The 22,867-nt window shown below is 41.3% G+C and overlaps 1 protein-coding gene across 1 annotated transcript in view; it reads right to left on the bottom strand.

The window, feature by feature from the left end:
* gal3st4 (galactose-3-O-sulfotransferase 4) overlaps positions 1–11,341 on the bottom strand; it is a 41,476-nt gene extending 30,135 nt beyond the window's left edge. Inside the window, exons 1-2 of the mRNA XM_036146084.1 lie at positions 11,324–11,341; positions 4,649–4,725 (exon numbers count right to left, since the gene is read on the bottom strand). The gene's annotated coding sequence lies outside the window, so the exon portion shown is untranslated. The remainder of the gene's footprint in view (positions 1–4,648; positions 4,726–11,323) is intronic.
* Between the last annotated feature and the right edge of the window lie 11,526 nt (positions 11,342–22,867).

Consider the following 22,867-nt stretch of genomic DNA (forward strand, 5'->3'; position numbering starts at 1 on the left):
TTGAGCTATTTAGACGCAATAGAGCTTTCTGAGTTATCTAAAATTTTAGCTTCATCTAAACCTTCAACTAGACCCAATCCCAATGAGTTATGTAAGGGAGTATTCCCTTTGATTAATGCCCCTATTTTAGATATGATTTATCTATCCTTAGTAAATGCATATGTACCACAGCCTTTTAAAGCAGCTGTTATTAAACCTTTACTTAGGAAACCCTCTCTTGATCAAGACAACCTAATAAATTACAGACCTACATGTAATCTTCTTTTTCTATCTAAAATTCTTGAGAAAGTAGTATCTAATCAAGTATGTGAACATTTACAAAGTAATAACTTATTTGAAGAGTTTTAGTCTGGCTTCGGAGCTCATCATAACACTGATTCAGCTCTGGTAAGGGTCACTAATGATATTCTCCTGGCCTCAGATAATGGACTTGTGTCTGGACTTGTTCTGTTAGATACAGTTGATCACAATATTCTCCTAGAAAGTCTTGAACATACTGTAGGGATTAAGGGGAAACATTAGGCTGGTTTAAATCTTATCTGTCTGACAGATTCCAGTCAGTTAATATTAAATCTTCTTCAAACTCAAGGGTCACTTGTGGAGTACCACAGAGTTCAGTCCTTGGGCCAAATCTCTTTACTATGCTTCCAATTAGTAAAATTATCAGACAGTATGGGATTAATTTCCACTGTTGTGCTGATAACACTCAGCTGTATTTATGAATATTGATGAATCTAATCAATTACTTCGACTACAGTCATGTCTTGATGACATCAAAAGCTGGATGATTTTAAATTCCCTGCACTTAAATTCTGACAAGACAGAAGTTATCATCTTTGGGCCAGAGTCCTCAAAAAAGAAACTTCTTAATCAATCACTTAATCTGGATGGCATTAACTTGGCCTCTGGTAATAAGGTAAAAAATCTTGGTGTTATTTTTGACCAAGACATGTCATTTAAATCCCATATTACACACATGTCAAGGGTTTCCTTTTTTCACCTCAGTAGTATTGACAAAATTAGAAATATTTTGTCCAGGAGTGATGCTGAAAGACTAGTCCATGCATTTGTTACTTCAAGGCATGACCATTGTAATTCTTTACAACCAGGAAGTTTACAAAATGCAGTTCAGCTGATCCAAAATGCTGCAGCAAGGGTTCTGATGAAAATCAACAAGAGATATCATATTTCTCCAATTATAGCTTCCCTTCATTAGCTTCCTGTTAAATCAAGAATAGAATTTAAAATTCTCCTTCTCATGTTTAAATCCTTGAATAATCAAGTTTCATTATATATCAGAGATCTGATTACCCTGTATGTTACTAACAGAGCACTTTGCTTTCAGACTGCAGGTCTACAGGTCGTTCCTAGAGTCTCTAAAAGTAGAATGGGAGGCAGATCCTTTAGCTATCAGGCAATGCTTATAGTTAGAGTGGCTTAGGTTATCCTGAGCTATCTCTGTAATTATGTTGCTATAGGCCTAGGCAGTTGGAGGTCATCAGGGTCTATTTTTCTCACTCTGCGGAGTTCTTATACTGTTCTCCAATTTGCAGAGTTTGTTGTTATTTCAACTCTTAACTTCTTGTTCTCTGTCATGTTATTCTTCATAGTAGGTACACCTGGTCTGGCGTTCTGTTAGCTGTGACATCATCCAGAGGAGACAAATCATCCGCTATTACCATATAACATAGAAAGGATACCTGGATCAAGATGTGCTTTTGTGTCTCTACTCTGTCTTCTCTAACCCCCAGTCGGTCGGGGCAGATGACCATGCTGAGCCCGGTTCTGCTGGAGGTTTTCCTCCCTGTCACCTCATGCATGCTCAGTATGAGAGATTGCTGCAAAGCCATTGACAAATCAGACAACTGTCCACAAGCTCAGCCCTCGTTCATGAGGTATGAAGGCTGTTTGTCAAGACTTGATGCAATCTACAGGGTTTCCTTAGAAAGGAAACTCTTTTGACCAATCAGTATGATTTGGTTGAATTTGACTTTGGTAATTCGGCGCTATATAAATAAAATTGAATTGAATTGAATTGAATTAAAGTGCCTTAGAGATGACATGTGTTGTGAATTGGCGCTATATAAATAAAATTGAATTGAATAGAACTGGGATTCCGTATAAGATAAGGATGAATACATAAGGAGTTGGGAATATATATGTTTACAATTCAACCCATCTACTTGATTATATAAATACTAAAAGGTTTAACAATGTTACATGTTGTAAACATTCTTCTACATATTACAAAAATAATACATAAAAAATGAAAAAAGAAAACTACCTTTTTTTTCCAAAGTCATGGTGTCAATTACACCTCTGCCAGGGCTGACCTCTTCCACATAACTAGAACAGAATCACTCAATACAGTTGCTTACATAAACACTTTCATATGATTGTACACACATATATCATCATTAATCAAATTCCACAAACAAAAAAACATAAGAGTCAATAGAAGAATGAGCAACATGGGAGGTTGGCAGAATATCACATTCACAGGGCTGTGATCAGGTTGGTGAGTTTTTGCCGTCACCTCTGGTTGCAGGGTGCAGGAAGACGGCAGATTGTTTTGTTCCATGAGTGGTAATCGGGCCCACTAATTCTCTTCTCCTGCATTCCTTGATCTTCCATAATTACCCCTTTTATGTCTTGTGTCCAGGAAACTAGTTTCCTAGGTTGTGATCTCTACCTAGATTCCAGTGCTATGCCTCCTTGCTCCCACAGGTTGTTGAATAACTCACCACAAGAATCCCTCCGTGATTCTCCTCACTATGGCTGCTCCTTCCATAGTTCATGCTGTCGGGACCCCTCTACAACCATCCACCATTACTTACCTGCCTGTCCACCCTCCAATGCTCCTTTGTGACATAAGTCTCCTCCCAGAAGACTAAGAAAATCATTACCAACAAGGACCACTTAGCTGCTAATCTTAGCCTCTGTGGGTATAATCACCTTTCTCTATCATAAATCCACCACCACTTAAACCACAACTTTCAAGACATCTCAACCACATCCTATCTATATAATAACAACTTCCCATTCCTCCTTAGTGCAGCCCTGGATTACTCCTGTGACCCTGGAAGAATCATTAATTCATTCCTTTATATCAATAAACTCTAAAAACTTATTTTTGATGTCTGTAATAGTTACCTGTACAAATGTCTCAAACCTAACCAACATGACTCAGAGGGATAGTAAAAAGATTTTCATATGGACCCTACCCACAAGTGCGATTTCTTTTCAAACACTCTTTTCACCACATCACCAACATTTCACTCTACATAAGTATTTTGAAAATAAAGTAAAGTATTCTACAGACTATTTCAATACTGTTTCAATTCAGGTTACCACTTTACAATAAGACTCCCCTTATAGATAGCTGATAATCAGTTCAGAAATGTGTTATAAATGAATCCGTAAACAGTTTATAACTCATTCATAAGTGTTTATCATGCATTAATCAAGGGCGACCGAGAGACAAAACTGACTGGTTTGTGCTTACACGGTACATACAAGCAACTCTTGATGAAATATATAATTGAACCGATTAGGCTCACTAAATGGCAAAAAACGGTCAGTTTTGTTTCGTGGTTGCCCATAGTTGATGTAAAATAAACACTTGTAAATGAAATATAAAGTGTTTACAGATCATTTAATAACATATCTATAAATTATTTTTAGCCATCGACAAGGGGAGCCTTACTGTAAAATTGTAACCAATTCAGTTTATCTATGCAGCACCAGTTCACAACAAATATAATCTTAGGGCAGTTTACAAAAAAAACCCCAAAAAAATCACCACATTTTTACACAAAAATATGTGTACACTTGAAATATATAGAGCAACAGGGGAGAGGAGAACACCCCTTTTACATGAAGAAACAACCAGCAGTGCCCGACTCAGTCCCCTCTGTCATGCCTGACTGTAGGTTTTAGGAAACAGAGCATAAAAGAGAAAAAATAAATAAATTAAATAAATAACAGACTGGCTTTAGTTCTGCTACATAAAGGACCACTATAGTTTCTTTTTATTGGGTGGTTTGGATAGATTATATGTAAAAAGTACTGCTAAATCATTCAGTTACTAAATTCCACCTCAACAAACTCTTATCTGTGAGAATGAATTGTGTCCCTGAACCATGTTCACCTTTAGTAGTTCTAAACAGACCCAGGTTCAGTAGGAGACATAGTACCTGTCTGTTAGTTTTCTGAAGAAGTCGTTTACTTACTAAATGTTGCTTTGGAAACAATTCAGTACAATAAATTAAAACTTTAAAATTAAACAAAACAAATTGTTCATGAAATTTAAGAGATTCTTGGTTGTTTTTGTTGTGTGTTGCTCCCCATTTCATCTCACATTTAGTTTTTAACCAGTTTAAAGGGAAACTGTGTTGTAAACCTGTAGCCACCAAGTAGTGTACAACTTAATTTACACAGTATCGTACTTAAAATACTCATAAGTGAACAATTGTTTTAAAGGGTCTATTGATACTGGATAAACACAATGTATCATTCCCTTTCTAATAATGTCCACCTGTTATAAAACAAATAAAAGCAGTGCTTATGATACAGAATTAACCAAATTATTTTTCAAACGGTGATAAAACAGGATGATGAATCATGTGAGGCTTGTGTTAAAACTTACTTGCCACTCCAACATGGCTTGGAGACTCAGGAGATTTTCTAAGGCAGGTCCCCTTATCTCTTCTGTTTCAGGGTTCACTGTAAAATGCAACATTCAGTTTATTTAAAAAGCAGAACTCAGTTCTCATCAATTTGTTGTTAATACTCATTTTAAATAAGTGCTGTAAACTGTTAGATAAAATATCTTAAAATATTTAAGGTGAGTCCACACATAGAAATTAAGTATTTTAAAGAGGTGGAGACTTGTTGTACGATTAAGCCATGAGGAATTTCAGACTTTTACAAACACCATGAACTGCCCCCTCAGCAGGGTGCTGCTGCTATTAAGCCAAGCTTCCCACAGACAAACGTCCTCATTTCCTTCTGTTTCACTGGAACAGCATGGGGAGGGGGGTTAAATGATGGTTTATTGGGGATCATTGTCACAGAATAAGCTATTAATTCTAGGTTAAACCATAATTTTCATTGTAGCATAGGGAGTGATTTCGATCTTTCAAAATCTTTTTTTCTGCAGTTGTTTCTGTCTCTCTTTCTGCAGGTGTAGAACCAGACTCCTAAGATGTTATCTTCTACCCTCTTTTTTATTCTTCTCTATTTTTGCCAGGATATTGTCAGTTTCGATAAATCCATGATTGTCACTCCTCTCTTTTTCAAGGCTCACAAAACACAACATGATGGTGCCACCCCCATACTTAATGGTGTTCTCAGGTTTGCAATAATACCCATTTTGTCGTTTTGGCCAATCACTCCAATTTTTGTTAAGTCAGAACACAGAACCATTTTCCAAAAAATAAGATCTTTGTCACTGTGTGTTATTTCAGACCATGTTGTTACAAGACTCTGTGGATACTAACACTCTCACCAACTTCAGCTAGCATCTCCACAATGTCCTGTGCTTTTATTTCATTCTGAAAAACTCACACGGAAAGAAGAGACAATTAGAAGAATTTATTGATACAATATTTTAAGACTTTGGCCCTCAGACCTCGGCTGGAAACATTTACGCTGAATTATACTTCAATATGCATAAGCAGGTGTATGAGAATAGGGATGTTCCCCCCCAGGCCTGAAACTGATGGTGGAGTGGAGATAAACGAAGTTTTGTTCAGTCCATATGATGATCTGTTTGAGCTAGATGTCCAACTTGATAAACACAGGTTTGCATGAACTGTCCATGATGAGCAAGCATGAAGCAACTGTGGAGAGGAAAAACTCCCCTTTGGGAAGAAACCTCTGACAGAACCAGGCTCAACATGGCAGTTTTCTGCCGGTCCATTTTAAGGAGCGACACGGAATTCCGTAAGAGTCCGGGAGGAATTACACTCTGATAGGGACGAGGTTGAAGGAGGACCATAGGAAAGCCAAGTGGAGCTTGCTACGATGGTGGAGAAGGGGATGGAGGTGGGTTGAATCCAGTCATCAGAGTCCAAACCAGACATTGCGCAGCGACTGCTCGCCCGCTGGCAGAAGGCTGAGATGTGGATTCAAAGTTCCTTTAAGATGAACCCAGGACGCTGATTGGCTTCATGGAGGAGCAGTTCAAAGCTGATTGGCCTGCGTCGGAGGCAAATGAGTCTCTGATTGGATGGAGGTAGGCATGAGTTTCTTCCATAAATTTCCACTTTAAGCTCCATTATGATTTTCTGTTTTGTAAGAAAACCTTTTCATATATGACACAAAACCGGTCTCCTTCCTGAACAGCATGATCACTGAACTTTCCCATCTCGTTCATGCTGGCACGCTACTCCCTAAGGCGGGGGGGGGGGGGGGGGGGGACATACGGCCCGCGGGCCGGATCCGGCCCGCCGAACAATTTAGTCTGGCCCTGTGGCTAAATGCATTATCATTATTAACAAAAAAAAAAAAAAAAAAATTTTTTTTTTTGTTTTTTTTTTTCAGTGTCCTGTCTGGCAATGTGGCAATAAGATGCCATAAAAGAGCTCATCAGATTTGACTTTCACAAGTGGACAAGCTAAAAGGAAGAGAATGATAAAACAATTATTGAAAAAAAACATGCACTTCATTTAATTGAAAATATGCAGTTCCTATATTGTCCACGAAGGGCGCTGTGTTTTAATTAGCAGATTAAGCTTCAGGTGTGGAAAAATTCAAATAATTTCTTAATTTTTATCTGTTTGATGTATTTTGTCATGCAGGACAGTGATTTTAAGTTCCAAAAAATGTGAATAAATGTTTTTCAACATTGTATAATCACTGTGATCAGTTCTTATGCATAATGCACAAGTACATGTTTAACTGAGTATTGTTGAAATTGCACATATTTTTCTCAAAAACGCTGAGGTTATTCATAATATATTGTGTAAAAGTGAAATTAACTTAATATAAAAATCAACAAGTCCACATTTATTAGTTCTATTTAATCTTGCAATGAGTTTACTCGTGTGGCCCTCTTGAGATCAGATTAAGCTGTATGCGGCCCCTCAACCAAAATGAGTTTGACACCCCTGCCCTAAGGCATTGTTTAAATGCAAAGTCAAAATTTCCCCTCTGTGGGACTATAAAGAGAAATACTTTTTATTATTTTAGCTTTCGCTAGTTAGCAGTTGTGCTGCTGTTCCTTCGGAGTGGATGAAATCCTTCTTGCTCTTACTTGAGTAAGTTGATGCGATCTGCAAACTCTGACCAGATCAGAAACTCCAGCCCTCATTTGAATAAAGAACCTGAAATAAAAAGAGCCTGAAATAAAAACTCTTTAATATGTAAAGTAGCTTTACTAAAGTGTCAGAATGAAATTCCATCAATAAATGAATTAATAAGTATTGGAAAAAAATAAATAGATCTGGGGGAAAAATCAATAAATCTTGAAGTAATTAAATCAATGATTTATTAAGCTTTTATTTTTTTTTATGTATATTTTGTTTTATTTCATGGGGACAATTTTCTATTAGATGGAATGTAGTTTGAGTGAAATGTACAAAACTCAACAGATCAGACGCAAAAAACAAACAAAAAAAATCATATTGCAAAATTTGTTTTCGGTTAAACTTGTTAATGTGTGCCATATATGAGCAGGGTGGAAAGGGACAGGATATTTTGTAGAGAGCTTACATGGCTGAGTCTGTTTGTACATCAACCTATAGCTTCATGTAGCATGCTATGCCTGGAACCAATTTGGGTAACCCTGACAAATATAAAACTGAAAACTGTAGTCTCCTTTTACAGTTTTTATAGATTGCTTTGACGCAGCAGTCAACTCAAAACCCAAATTTTTCAAAACAGTTAACGCAGAGGCCTAAACAGTGGCAACAATGGTTAAAATTACACATTTTGTTTGCAAAAGGCTCCAACTCTGACAAAACATTTAAAATATGAACCAAAAGCAAATTCTGCCCTCAAACAACACAACCTGCACACAAATGTTTGAGCCCTTCCAATCATTCATTACACAAGGGGCAACAAAATACAAAATACCACACTCAATGTGAATCAGTGCAGCATTGTTGGTTCATCGTAGCCAAAGACTGTACACAGCTTACATGTCAGTGTCATTTGTACTCAACTTTTCCCTTCTTGCAAAAAATGGATCCAGAATCAGATATGCTGTGATCCAAATTTTATTGATTTTTCTTTTTTTTTCAGCTTGTGGCTACAAATGAAATATTCCAACAGAAAATACTAGGGCTGTCTGTCTCTTCTTGTCTCTTCTCTCCTGACGAATAGGCCACATGGCCTCATCTACATCACACTCAATATTTTCCCTTCTTGCATGCCTGATCCAACCTTGACATGCCTCTGCATCTATATCTTGGGCAGCAGCAGTCATTGCATTGAGCAAGGGCATCTGCTCATAGGGGCTGTGATCGTATACCTTCCATCTCCATGCACTGAAGAATTCCTCTATAGGAATAGATACTGATATATCTGCATATACTGTATAGCAACATTACCTGTTCTCCAGTCAAAAAACGCTTCCAATGGATGCAAACATGTTTCTATTGAGAAAAGGTTGGACTCTCTGTCCCGCCCTCTAAATGAAAGGCCATGGTTTACCGCATGATCAGTCATAGTTGCCTGAATTTCATCCGTAACTTGAGCCATTCCAGCTACACCTCCACCTCACACACTGATTCCTCTTCCTCATAATCTTCTTCCCCTGACCCATGTAGCTCTTATTCTGACTCTCATCTGCCTTAGACCATCCATGCTTGCAAAGAGCAACACACAACATGGCACCTTTTACATAAAGCCTGCAAACTGATTGCAAATTTAAAAATTGTGGTAAGAAGTGTCAATCAGGTGCTTCAATGATTTCATTCCGATCAAGAAGTTTCTAATAGCTTGGAATATATGGTTTTTGTTTTGCTACCACAGCTAAAGCAATGGAGTTTGGACCGCTTGAACTACATCTGTGTTAACTGTTTTGCAAAAGGGTGGGGAAAATGTGTCAAACCAATGAAAATGGGTTAACTCATTTGCAAGAGGTGTCTTTTGCTCTGCTGAGATGGTGATGGTGAAAACTGAGAGGTTGCCAGTTTCTTGCAATCAATAAAAACTGTAAATCAGACAGGCAAAAACTGGTATGGTAAGGACTTCATTATGTGTATGCAAATAGGTGTGACTGTGTTTTACTGTTTAAAAGAGGTGAATTGCAACCAAAGCAAAGTAGGAGACAAATTAAGTGTGCTTAATAAAAGTGGATCACTGCTCAGCATGAACAGAAACAAGTTCTGCATCCAGATTTAGAAGTAAAGCCTGTAATCACTTGGCTAAGAAGGTTAAGAAGCGTAGCACCAGCTGCCCCACCCACACAAATACTAATTACTCCAAAATCACACTGCGCCTCACATGGGATACAGCAAAAATATAAAAGCTGCACAAACTCTGAGCAGCAAATGCTTATTGTACATTTGATCCAAGTCATATTTGTCTTTTTCCTCTCATAACCATGCACATCAAAATATGAATTTAACATAAAAAATATACCGTTTTTTAGATAATCAGATTAGTTACCTTTTGCTGACATAACAGGGATACATATTTTTTCACATTTTTGGTAAACATCTCCTTTGCTTTTTAATTTCCTTGTGTGCCTTTAAAAACGTGAAGTTCAATTTTCCAGTCTGGTGTATTTGGTGTTCAGTAACACAAATTAATCAAAGAACCAGTCAACAAAAAGAACATTCAACAAAGTCAAGAATGTAGAAAACTGGAACAACCTCAGCTGTGATTTCAAGAGCAAAACCAAATAAAACAACCAGAACCAGAAGATCAACACTCAGGATGAGTTCATCAGTTACCTAGTCAAATCCTGATCTACTACTCACCAAACAGATCTGAAACTGAGGGATGAAGCTGCCCAAACTAGGACTGATAGCTTATTGTATTAGAAGTACCATATTTAATTTATGCTGCACAAAAGATTTAAACTCTGCTTTTAAAGATGCTAAAAGTTAAACAGAAGTCCAAAGTTAAATAAATCAAAGCAAAAATGTGCAACGATAGGGAGATCCAATTTGTCATGGCGAAGTAACTGTGGTTTTGTGCTCATCAAATTAACTTTAACTGTCTAAAAAGGGACACTCACTGAAATCTGGATGCAGTAGATTAACAAAAAAACCTTGATCAGAGTTGAGGAACATTGTTCTTGCTTGACCTGCCCTGACCTACTTTTACTGAAAAACATTTTGTACAAGTATGGACATTTTGTTTTTATTAAAAAAAAGCGGCGACAAAAATCTAAAGCACATTGCAGATTTAGGATTAAAAGTGTCAATTTATTTACACCACCTTTATTTCATTGTATAAAGCAATGATCTATTGTGTCACATTCTCTGTTCTGATTGCCCTGTTCTGATTGCCCTCCACTAGAGTCACGACAACATCATATTGAAATGGAAATGAAATGAAACAAAGAAAAAAAAAGGATGAATGAATCCAATAAAAAGAAGAAGAAAGCCAGACCTGTGATGTGAGCATCACACCTGAGATTCTCCTCCTGCACGGTGTTAGATTATTGTCTCACCCCAGTGGTAACACTTTCAGGCCATTTGTTCTAGTTGGCCCAAGTTTGACATATAACTAACTTGCCTGTTTTCTCCCTAGTCCAGTTCCTCTGCCTGCCTGAACCTGCTCCCTCACGTGCTACCTTAGATTCCCTGCTTTAGACCTCCTGTTTGTCGGATGCTGATTACAAGGATTGCCCTACCCATTGACTGAACAGGCAGATCTGACCACTGCCTGTCTGACCAACAGCACCACAAAATAAATTCAACCTAACCTTGCCAACTGCTCAGTCTCAGTGTCCACCCGTGCCTGATGTGTGTCAAAGAATGGCACTGATTTTACTGATAAAATATTACACTATTCTATACTGTAATGTAAATGTGTCAAAAAGCCAACTCTTCCATCCACTTCTATCAATACCTGAAAATACAAGGTGAAATAAACAATGTTGACCATAAATTATAATAATAATAATCTGGACCGGAATAAACTCAGAAACAAAACTTTTAGCTTTATCCTTCCAAACTTGAATAAAATAATGAATACATAGGAACTATTGTGGTGAATGTAGACTTTTTACCTCAGTCTGAGTTCATTCATTTAGTATCAACTCTACATTTGATGCAGAGGGTATGTATGTCTGGATTATCAAAATAAGACAAAAAATGTATTCCGACAGAGAGTTTTGCTAATCAGATTGTAAGTGACCCACCTTCAACCAGTGAAACACAGCAGTGAAACACATCCATACAGGTTGGTGTGGAAGTCTCTGCTGCAAACGTAGCTCCTGGTGGAGCTGAAGCATGAATAGAGCCACACCCTCCCCTGGCCTTAATACAAGCAGGATACTTTCCTCTGCCACAAGGGCTCGCCACAATCCCACCCTTTAAACAACATTAACCTTCAGCAAGATTTAAAAGCAATACTGATTATCAACCTTATGCACTGCAAGTGTGTTAAGGCTTGTTTTTGTATTAGGTCAGCAGATGTCAGCAGGGAGAAACAAAAACAGTAACACTGTTAAGAACATGGCAGCTGCTCTTCTTATTATTTATTACAATTTTTGGCAGTTGGCTAACAACAAATACATGCATTTCTGCCATCTACTGCTATGAAGTGTGGACCAGAATAACTCTCAGGAATTAAATTCTATTATACAATTGTGTTATTTTTAGTGAAATGTTATCCTGTAAATGTTACGTTCTGAATCACTTCTAAATAATTAAAATAAATCTAATTTAACTTTTACTTTACTTAAATGTAGATATAATTGCAGTCTCTCCTCATGTATATATATCCTTAAGTGCTATCCTATCTGCCCCCGACTCACTGCCAATTAAGCATCTCATAATATTTAATACTTTCATGCATTTGTCTAAAACTTTGATTGTGTATATTCCATGTAAGTCTTTCATCAAACCAAACCCCTAAAAATTTAAATTGCTTCCCTTATAATAATCCCAGAGGGAAATTACTGTTTCAGTACAACCGCCATCACATACATCAAAAACATTTCAGGGGGAAACGATTTACTGAGGCCATGCTGCCAAGGACACCGCTTACACGGTGCCAACAGGGCGCTGCCATCACTCTGTGGAAAGATAGGGGCCACAATAGGGGGAGGAAAAAAAAACACATATTTCAGACTTTATCCTAATACAGAATACCGTTTGAGATATCAAAAACCTTGGCACAAGAAGCACAAATAAGACGAGACACATAAAAGCAGAAAGGTAAATATTTGAGCCTAGTCACGTGTAAGTTCATCTGTTTTTGTGAGCATCAGTTACGTGTGTCTGTTTGGGTGAAGTGTTTATATTTCCGTGAACACTCTCTAGAGGCCATTGTCCTTGATGTTATCAGCCGGCCAACAGTTCAGAAAGCATCCGCAGATGTCAGCGGGGGGGAGGGAGCAGGGGAGAGTTCTGAGCACTCTACGCCATAACAATCCGGGAGTAGAGATAGGGAAGGCATAATCCAAATACTTTATTTTTTATGAGGACAAGCTGCACTGACTTTCCCGTCAGCTTTAAGTCTTTGCTGGCTCCAAATGGCAAATCCAATATTCCAAATCAGTTGGGCTTTTCCGCGTTTCACTTCCAGATTTAATCCTATCTCCCCTTGAGTTCAACCGGCGAAACCAGTCTGTGTTCCAGCACATCCAGCTTTTCGGCTCTGCTCCTAAAACATCCGGGTCTGTTCGTTCACCGCCTTAAGCCGGGCATACACTGTAAGAGTTTTTCAGTCGTGGTACTTATATACATCTCAAACTGTGCAACGGAACCGCAAAGTTCACCGCTCACGATCTGTGTACGTCGCGACGCTCGGACGCAACCAGAGTGCTCACACTGCATGTCCGAGCGTAGACAGAAGAAGACGAAGAAGAAGAAAACGAAGACAAAGAAGACGAAGACGACGAAGAAGAAGAAGAAGACGGAAGTTTTGATGGCTACTGTAAACATTACCGGAGAGAAACGCGCTGCTTTGGTAATATGTGCAATTTTGTGTGCAGAAAGCCCTAAAAAGAAAAGGCGACGACGTATTTGGACAAAGACATGGCTGAGCAAACGTGACTACTACGGTCTGTCAGTTTTACAGAAAGAACTTGAGGTAAGCTGGCAGCCGTGCACATTTAACACCCCAGCCTTTTCCTCTTTGTTTATCAACAATGTCACAATAGTCAGTTAAATGTACTTGTTTGCATGTGCGCACTGCGCGAGGTTGGGGGAAAAGTGGCTCGTAAACTGTCGTAGCTCTGCTTGAACAGCAGGATGCGCTCACGAAAACCTCACGACGGCCGACTGAATTTAAAACATGTTTGATTTCAACCGACCGTCCGATTCCTGATCTGGAGGTGGTCGTGAGAGGCCAATCGCCCCTCCTCCCCCCCATGTACGATCAAGCTGAAATTCGGCCCGATTCAAAAAATGCTCGCACGACTGAAGAATCGGCCCGAAAAGGGCAAAAACTCGTACAGTGTACGCGGGACTTAAGTGAATAATAATAATAATAATAATAATAATAATAATAATAATAATTATTATTATTATTATTATTATTATTATTATTATTATTATTATTATTATTATTATTAATAATAATAATAATAATTTCTATTTATTTTTTGGTGGGAGAATATATACATAGCATCCCGATCCACACTCCACTCTAGTAGATGACAGTAATGCACATCATTAAGTTGCTTGCAATTTACAAGCATAAATCAAGTAGAGCACTATGGCCAAAGCTGTTCGCTCCACTTGTAAAAGCAAAATCTGTCGAGCTCTATCTGGCATTGAGACATAGATTCCTATTGCCACATTGCTAGACAGGACACTGGGGAGAAAAAAAAAAAAAAAGAAGAAGGAGGGCGTCAGTTTGTTAATGCTTCAGCATGGTACAGACCAACTCCTTGAGACCAACTCCTTGTCTAGCCCTTGTTACCTTGTGAACCTGAATCTAACCAAGCCTGTGTTTTTATTCCTCCTAGTACCCTGGATCTTACCAAAGAGATACCTTGCCAAGAACCACAGACTCTAGACCCGTATCAGAGACACTCCCAGCAAACCAGCCAAGAACCCGTGAAGGACCTCGCAGCATTCCTCTGCTCAGCCCTCCTGCCTGCGCTCACCTGCCTGTCCACCCTCCAACAAAGCAACAGGAGAGAACTAACCGGACCTGTGCCGACAACCTGCACAGAACTTCCCCAGGACCAAACCCAAGCCCCCTCCTCTGTGAGTTCTTCCTCCATACACTATTTACACCAGTCCAGCCCAAGTTATTCACCAGCCGCTTCATCTTTCCCAGCAGAGCCCGGAAGACCCTCAACCCGCCAACACCTTTTTCTTGTTCAAACTACAACCTGACAATAAACTCTTTTTCTAAACTTCCTGCTTCTGTAATTGCTCTCATTCAGAGTCTTTCGTCCTAAACCATGACAGAATGAACTGACCACTCAGACTCTGGAGCATAACTACAGAGTGCAGTTTCCCATCAGGGTTTACTGCTCAGCCAGCACGAAACGCTAATTGAAACTATGATTCAGCTGCAGACACAAGTCATGCAAACCATGAACACCCTTACCCACGAATTCCAGGGTGTGAAGGCTTTACTAAACATAACACCACCTACCTCTGCTTCTTCCCCAACATCTTTTGTGATGTTCTATAGTTTTCAGTCGCTCACCACAGTCTTTTCCTGTTGATACGTTTAAGATCTTCTACATCGTCGGACTCCTCAGAGCGCTTAGATGGGTTGAATCTTTTCTCAACAAAACTTCTATTTATAGTTATAGTTACGCGAAATTTAAGGTTCTTTTTAAAATAACTGTCTCCTCTCTGGGTGAGGAGGAAGCGGCTAAACGGCTATGAACGCTTAAACAGGGTAATCGGTCGGTTGCTGACTTCACCGTTGACTTCCGCACCATAGCGGCCCAGGCTGGATGGGACACCTGCGCTTTAAAGGCGGCGTTCCTCAATGCTCTCTCAAACAAATTAAAGGACGAACTGGCTAGCCGTGACAAGCCTCTTCAGAGAATCAACCTATCAAAGAGCCGATGCAGATAGGAAGAGCCTGCCTTTCTGCTTAGCAAAGGGACAAGCAGATGAGGGATCGGTTGTGCCTTTATTGTGGCGCCACGGGGCATTTTCGTTTAACTTGTCCCCTTTAGCCAAAAGATCTGGCCTGCCACCCTGGCACTGGCACATGCTCTGAAAACCCCAGTCCTGTTACAGGCCGTAATTTGCCTTCAGGATGCTCAGCACCTGGTTTCAGCCTTAGTTGACTCAGGCTCCAAACAGAACCTTATCGACCCTATTTTGGTTCAGCGTTTCCAAATCCCAGTTCACACACTACCCTCCCCGGTTTCTGTTAAAGTTTTAGATGGGAGCCCATTAGCTACCATTACCCAACAGACTCTTCCTTTTCAGTTTATCAGTCCCGGTAACCACCATGAATCAATACCTTTTTTTTTGGTTTTCCCACAAAACATTCAAAACATTGTTTTAGGTTACCCTTGATTAGTAGCTCACAATCCTCACATCAACTGGAGAAACTCCCGATTTGAAACCTGGAGCTCCAGTTGTCTGGCTTCATGTCTTCAGTCGGCTCTTCCTCATCCCGAACAGCGATCCCGGCGAGACGAACCAGGGGCGAGGTGTCTTAGAACAGCAACCCAGGCAAGACGAACCAGAGGCGGGGCATCATGAACAGCGATCCCGGCGAGACGAACCAGAGGCGGGGCATCATGAACAGCGACCCAGGCGAGACGAACCAGAGGCGGGCGTCACAACAGTGACCCCGGGGAGGGTTCTGGATTCTGTCATGATTTGTCTTGGATGAACCCAGAACACAGCACACACACACACACACACACACACACACACACACACACACACACACACACACACACACACACACACACACACACACACACACACACACACAGAGCTGGTTTCCAGAGTTTATTGAAGCAGCAAGAAGTGGATGATGAAAGCCAGTGTCATTTACCAGACAGAGGTTGCAGGGATGCAGGAACTGGCAGACGGGAACAGACAGGAACAGGACCAGGACACGAGCAGGAACAGGATAGGCATGATGTTCAGAGGACTGGAGATGAACCGCTTACTATGGACAAACTGAGGTGAGTTCTTATAGAGGTGTGAGCAGGTGGAATGAGTCCAAGGTTGATTGCAGCCTGACAGGTGTTCCCAATCAGGGCTGCACTGGGGAAGGAGCAAGAAATGTTCAGAATGCAGTCTTCAGGGTGCATCATGACACTGCCGTTTTCCAGACCCTTATTAACGACGTGCTCAGAGACTTTATTAACCAGTTCGTATTCGTGTACCTTGATGACATTTTCTCTCAGAACCCCAGACAGCATCAGCAGCACGTCCGTTAGGTCCTTCAGCGTCTTCTGGAGAACCGTCTTTTTTTTAAAGGAGAGAAGTGCGAGTTTCATCAAGAAACCATCAGCTTCCCCGGATTCATCTTTGTGGGTGGACAGGTGAAGACGGACCCAGGAAAGGTCGAAGCTGTCATCAATTGGCCCACTCCAAAGACCCATAAACAGCTTCAGTGCTTCCTGGGGTTTGCCAACTTCTACCGTGTATTTATAAGGAACTTATAAACTTAGAAAAATCATCTCCTCACCTCTCACAGCCCTCACCTCCACCAAGAAGACCTTCCAGTATTCATCAGAAGCCGATCAGGCGTTCCGGCTCTTAAAGGAGAGGTTCTCTCAGGCTCCCATCCTCACCTATCCCAACCCCTCTGTCCAGTTCACCCTGGAGATTGATGCCTCCGATTCCGGAGTTGGGGCGGTCCTGTTTCAGATGTCCTCCTCTGATAGGAAGCTCCATCCTTGCGCTTTTTTTCCCAGATGCTTCTCACCCGCAGAGAGGAATTATGACGTGGGGGATTGAGAACTCTTGGCCATCAAGCGAGCGTTGGAGGAATAGCTTCACTGGTTGGAGGGAACAGAATTGCCAATCATTACCTGGACTGACCATAAAAATCTTGCATACATCCAGTCAGTCAGACGACTGAACTCCCGCCAGAGCTGTTGGTCCCTGTTCTTTTCTCGATTTAATTTTACCATCACATACACACCTCCTCCATTGTCAGAAGGTCTGGGACTAGACACGGGCTGCACTCGAACACACCTCCAGCCAGAACAAAAACATTGCCGACCTTAAGCGCCTCTCTGCGCCCACTTACACTCCCATACAAGAGGTATGGCGAAAGATTTCCCTTTAAAAGCTGTTTCCAAAAACATGGCCCCCAGGTTCCTCGGTCCCTTCAAAATCGATCGCATCATCAGTAGGGATGGGAATCGAAAACCGGTTCCTGTTCAGAACCGGTTCCGTGTTTTCCAATTCCGTGGCACCATTTGGCAGCTCGCTAAACGATTCTCTTTTCGATTCCGTTGTGCCGCGGCTCTTAGCAGCACAACGTTAGCACGACGTTCTTTTTACGCAAGTTATGTCACGTTTTATACGCAAGTTACGCACACGGCATTCAGTAAGCACGTGTGCGTAACTTGCGCACGACGTAACCAGGCTTAAAGCAAAACAAAAAAAATGCCGTCCCATCGGGTAAACGGGAAAGTTTAGCTTCATTTTAAGGAACAGAAAGATGGCAACGAGGCGCTTTGCAATCATTGCAAAGTGGCATTTACATCCGCGGGAGGAAATACATCTAACAGGCAGAAACAACTGTGCACACAACATGTTTTTGATTCTTACCGGACAGAAGCTAAAGTTACGACCAACATGGAAGGCAACTCTGGTGGTAAGTAGCTAGTTTTACATCACTGGCTGGTTCCTAGTAAATCATATGCCATTTCTGGAAATAAACCAATAGACCCCTTGCAACCACGTGACTCCGTTACCCAGAACCCCTTGCGTGGCGGCCATATTGGTTGGCACGCCATTTGACGAAATGACGAGTTCTCCAGGTATTTTTCTTCTTTAGATAACTTATCACAAGATCGTTTTAAGAGTAAGTTGATGGTTAATGGTATCAGATTGCCAGATCCACACAGCAAAAGCCTGAAGGGACGGAGCGAGTCTGTGAAATGCTGGCCAAGGGTTTCGTACCGCGACACAGCTGCTTTATAAACACGCAGGCCAGTACACACGAGAGAGCACGAAAGCCCCTGAAACCACTGGACGGCTACAATTATTTTATATCGGGAAAAAGACTCCAGCAACGCCCGCGACGCCATGAGGGATTAAGCGGGTCAGAAAATGGATGGATGGATGTTCAGACATGTTTGTGCAACAGCACAAAGCAGAGAGGAAGACCCGCCCGGTAGGTTAAAAAAAAATCACTCACTACGGATTATTTTGGTGTTTTTGTTTTGTCAAAATGGGTGGGGGTGTCGGCGACATTGCAGCGTAAACACAGAAGTACTAGCGCCCGTGAAAAGGGCGGAGGGGAGGTGGCGATCATTACACTGGCCGGAGAGCCGCCGCTGTCTGGAGCAGCAGGAAGCGGGTGCTGCTCCAGACAGCGGCGGCTACAGCAGCAACAGCGGCTTCTCCGGCCCGTGTAGCGATCGCTACAGCAGCGGCCGCAGCCGCCGCCGCTGTCTGCTGCTTCGCTACCTCCCCTCCGCCGCTATTTAAGTAGAACAATGAATAGAGCAGAATTAAGTTGCATTTACCGGAGATGAAGTGTAGACTGCACATTCTGTCGTAATATGATGGCTCCCCCAGTCCATTGGGAGTGTCTGCCTGCGCTCTTTTCATTGAAAATATCCATTTCTTTCTTCTTTCTTCCTCCTTCGGTAAACGACAGAAACGTACATCCAACGATTTGGAATGCCTCTCTGTGCAACCGGGTGCACAACAAGTCGTAGGCATTGTTTAGATTCCAAAAATAAACTAACTAAAAGTACGCTCTAAATCACCCGTTTTGTCATGTAGTAGACGGGCTGTCAGGCTAGCGTGCCCACCAAGATGGAGGCGCGCACCCCCGATCACGTGACTGTGACGTCAGATGCAAGGGGTCTATTTCCTACATCTCTTTGGGGTTATTAAGGGAGTGTGCCTTTATAGTTAATCCAGCCCTTCGTAGCATGTTTAATTAGAACTACTGGTAGCTGGAATTCTTACATGATTCTAGCTATTGCAATGGTGGTAACTCCAAAAAAAAGGTAAAAAACAAAGCAACTGGACTTGTTTTCCGTAGTTGAAGACGTTTCGCTTCCTCTCCCGGAAGCTTTCTCAATTCAAAAAGTCCAGTTGCTTTGTTTTTTACCTTTTTTTTGGAATGACCATGACCTGGATGACTGAGAATCTTCACCAGCAATGGTGGTAACGAAACATGCTACGAAGTTGCTCCGCAGTTCAGGGAGCGAGAGAAAGGTGACGCTCGTTTATTTAAATCAGGGGGAGATGAGTTTATTTCCCAAAATTGTACAGTAATGCTTTTTCATTAAACGGATGCCTTCTCTGTTAGATTTAGATGACTGAGGTTATCTAAAGGGAGATTAATAAGCAACTGTCACAACAAACATACAAACATCCGGTCACCCGCGGACTCTCCTGGTTCCTCCCACTGTTCACTCCGGATCCCTGGACCCGTCGGCGCTGCTCGGACCCTGCCTAACCTCCGCTCACCGGTCACTTTGTCATCTGCTCCTCAAACATCAGCTGAGCCCATCTCACTCCCCCCGGCTTAGTTCCTAGAGCTCCGTGGTAAGCGTACGTGTTTAGTTGTACTTTCCTTTAGCGTTATTCTCTGTTAACCGTTCTCCCCCTTTATCTCATTGCCGGTGTTCTCTGCATGTGGGTCAGATATCTCAAACCAAACATGACAGTTCTTATATTCCTTTTTTTATTTAAACAAATATAAATGTTACTCCAGTTGCACATTTGCTATGGACATCTTGACCTTGTTAGTTTGTAAGGTCGTGTGACAGTTAAGTAAACAAAGTTGATGCTCATCATCAAACTGTTTGTTCTCCTTTTTTCTCCAATTAGGAATCGAAATGAGAATTGAAAAGGAATCGAATAATTTCACAGAATTGATAAGGGAATCAGAATCGTGAAAATCTTTTCAATTCCCAACCTTAGCCCCACAGCAGTTTGCCTCACACTTCCTCCTCATCTCCGTGTACACCCCATGTTCCATGTTTTCCAGATCAAGCCTCTGTTCCACTGTAAAATAATCAAAGTGCTCTCTCTCCTGATGGTCCCTGACTTCCCATTTCCACCCAGTCCTTTATTTATACGTTCCAATGAAATGTCTTTAATTCCAAAAAACTTCTCCGCTCCCTTTACTATTATTTTAATTTTCTCAGTTTTGTACTTGACTTGATCTGCACAATTAATCACATATGCAATGAACAACATAATCTCTTCCACTGTTATTATAGGTTCAGTTCTCTCTTTTGATGTTACCTGAGGAGTTGGGTTTTGTTGAACATTTATCTCCTTCCTTTCAGTCTGTCCTTTCACACTTTTTACAGCTTCAGTATAACTGATATTGTTGCTCATTTTAATTTTTTCCAGTTCAATGGCTTTCTTTATGACTTCCCATCCCCCAAAACTCACTCTATGTTGTCCCCCACAATTACATTTATTGTAATTGTGGGGGATACATTTATCTTGAACATTTTCGCCACATTCCTCATATCTTTGTTTTCCTTTACACACTGCCGCAACCTTTGACATTTGTAACACCTGAGTGGGGGAGGGATTTAGGGCCTAACTGGAAAGCTAATGAATCCTGTCTTAATCCTCTCTGGAAGTATATTTTCTTGAAATTCTATCATTACTGATAAACTTTCAACTCTTTCCCCATTTGTCGTTTTCAACAATCCTTTTTATCTGATTCACCTCTACATCCTGAATGTCCTTTTTAAGTTTTTCTAAATGTTCATTCACAGGTATTCCTGTTATTGCTCCCCTCGTTACTTTCTTTTCTCCAACAATTCTTTTTTCTTTCACATTTTTTCTACAAATGCTTTCGATATTCAAAGCTTTGTTTTTCTGTTTTTCTGTTTTCGCAAAATAAATTTCTCCAATCTTCTTTATAAGCTTTCTTGATAATGCAATCGGTCCAATCTAAATGTTTTCATCTTCTTCTTTAAATTTAAGAATGTTGTGCCATATTAACGCCATGATGAATAATTGATGTCAGATTTAATTCTGACAACAGCCACAAAAGAAATTCCACCCCTTCTGCAAACATGGGACCCTCAGAGGCACAAAGACAGCCCCTCTCTCACCAGGATGCTCCTGTGAACCAACCCCTCACAGATAAAAGGTCAGCACGTCTGATCACCCTTCTCTGCAGCTCCCACACTTCTGACCAGACCCGCAGATGAACACCACTTCTCCCGAGGAGAAGGGGGTGTGGGGGGTTACCGAGCCACCCGCTCTCCTTCCCCTAAACCATGAGGACTCACGGGCCCAAAAGATAGGAACCAGCACCTGATAGATTCCTCTTCGCCCGGGGATAACAGGGCAAATCAGAGTTAAGTGTGCTGTCTTAACCTCTGCGTCAGGAGCAGGAGGAAGAAATCCTGTCATGCCAAAAACAGCTTTTTTTATTTTGTCAGCCTTTACAGGGAAGCGAACCCCAGACGGAGCTGAAAAGCCGACAAAGGGCCCGCTTTCGAATGCTGAGGAGAACCTGCTGAAACCGTGACCTGGTCAGGGCTGTCTCCAAGACATCAGGCCTCCGATCCTGACCACATGTTGCCAGGCTACAGAGCTGCAAAGCCACTAGCCCACCAAGAACAAACCAACAACTTTCCTTACTGCTTTTACTGTCTTCCTCGGATGACCAAAGTGGACTGGACTCACATGAGGCGCCAACAGGTTTGGGCAGAGAAATCAGAGGGAGAAGTTAAAAGATCTATTTGGGAGGACTTCCGGTGACGCCATGTTGTAATAGGTAGGAGAAAGGGCTGCTCTGAGAAACACGATCAAAACTAGCGTTAAAACAAGGTAAAAACAGTAGAACACAAAGAAAATCTGCTCTTAAAGTAATATAGAACGCCCATGGAAAATATGGTCAAAAAAGGAAAGAATACGGAAATGAAAGGCGCAAAAGAAGAGAGTACCGGAGCGGGGAAAGCACAGAGCCAAGAAGCGGAACACTCCGACCCCCTGAAGGAGGACCGTGATACGGCCATACTTCTCGAGCTACGGGGACTGCAAAAAGAACATGCGGAAGCGGTCTCAGACAACAAGAAAGCTCTGGCTAGACTTGAAACGAGCATTGGGGAGCTCATGGTCAGGACTACATCCCTGGAGCAAAAGGTAACCCACGCGGAGGAAAGACTGGGAAATAATGAAGATAAATGAAATGAAATGAAATGAAATTTATTCGAACATGAACATGATACAAATAAGATGACGCGAATGGAGCGGCTTCATTTCTGCTCCGGGAAACGACCAAACTTTCAGAGAAATGCAATGACTTGGAATCGAGGATGAGGCGCAACAATATAAGAATACATGGCATTCCTGAAGGTGCAGAAAAAAACGACACCGTTAGCTTTATTACACAATTTATTAAAGTCCAGATTCAAATCCCAGACGGGATGGACTTGTGTATTGAAAGAGCACACCGCTCACTGGTGAATAAACCAAAGGACAGCACGGTCCCCCCGAGAGCGATCATCGTACGCTTCTTGGATTATAAGATAAAGGAGCAAGTGATGAAACAGGCCTGGAAACAAAAGATCTGCTATGAAGGACAAACCGTTTATTTCAACCAAGATTACACAACGGAGGTC

The sequence above is a fragment of the Fundulus heteroclitus genome, chromosome 14 (genome assembly GCF_011125445.2).
Source record: "Fundulus heteroclitus isolate FHET01 chromosome 14, MU-UCD_Fhet_4.1, whole genome shotgun sequence".
Classification (NCBI taxonomy): domain Eukaryota; kingdom Metazoa; phylum Chordata; class Actinopteri; order Cyprinodontiformes; family Fundulidae; genus Fundulus; species Fundulus heteroclitus.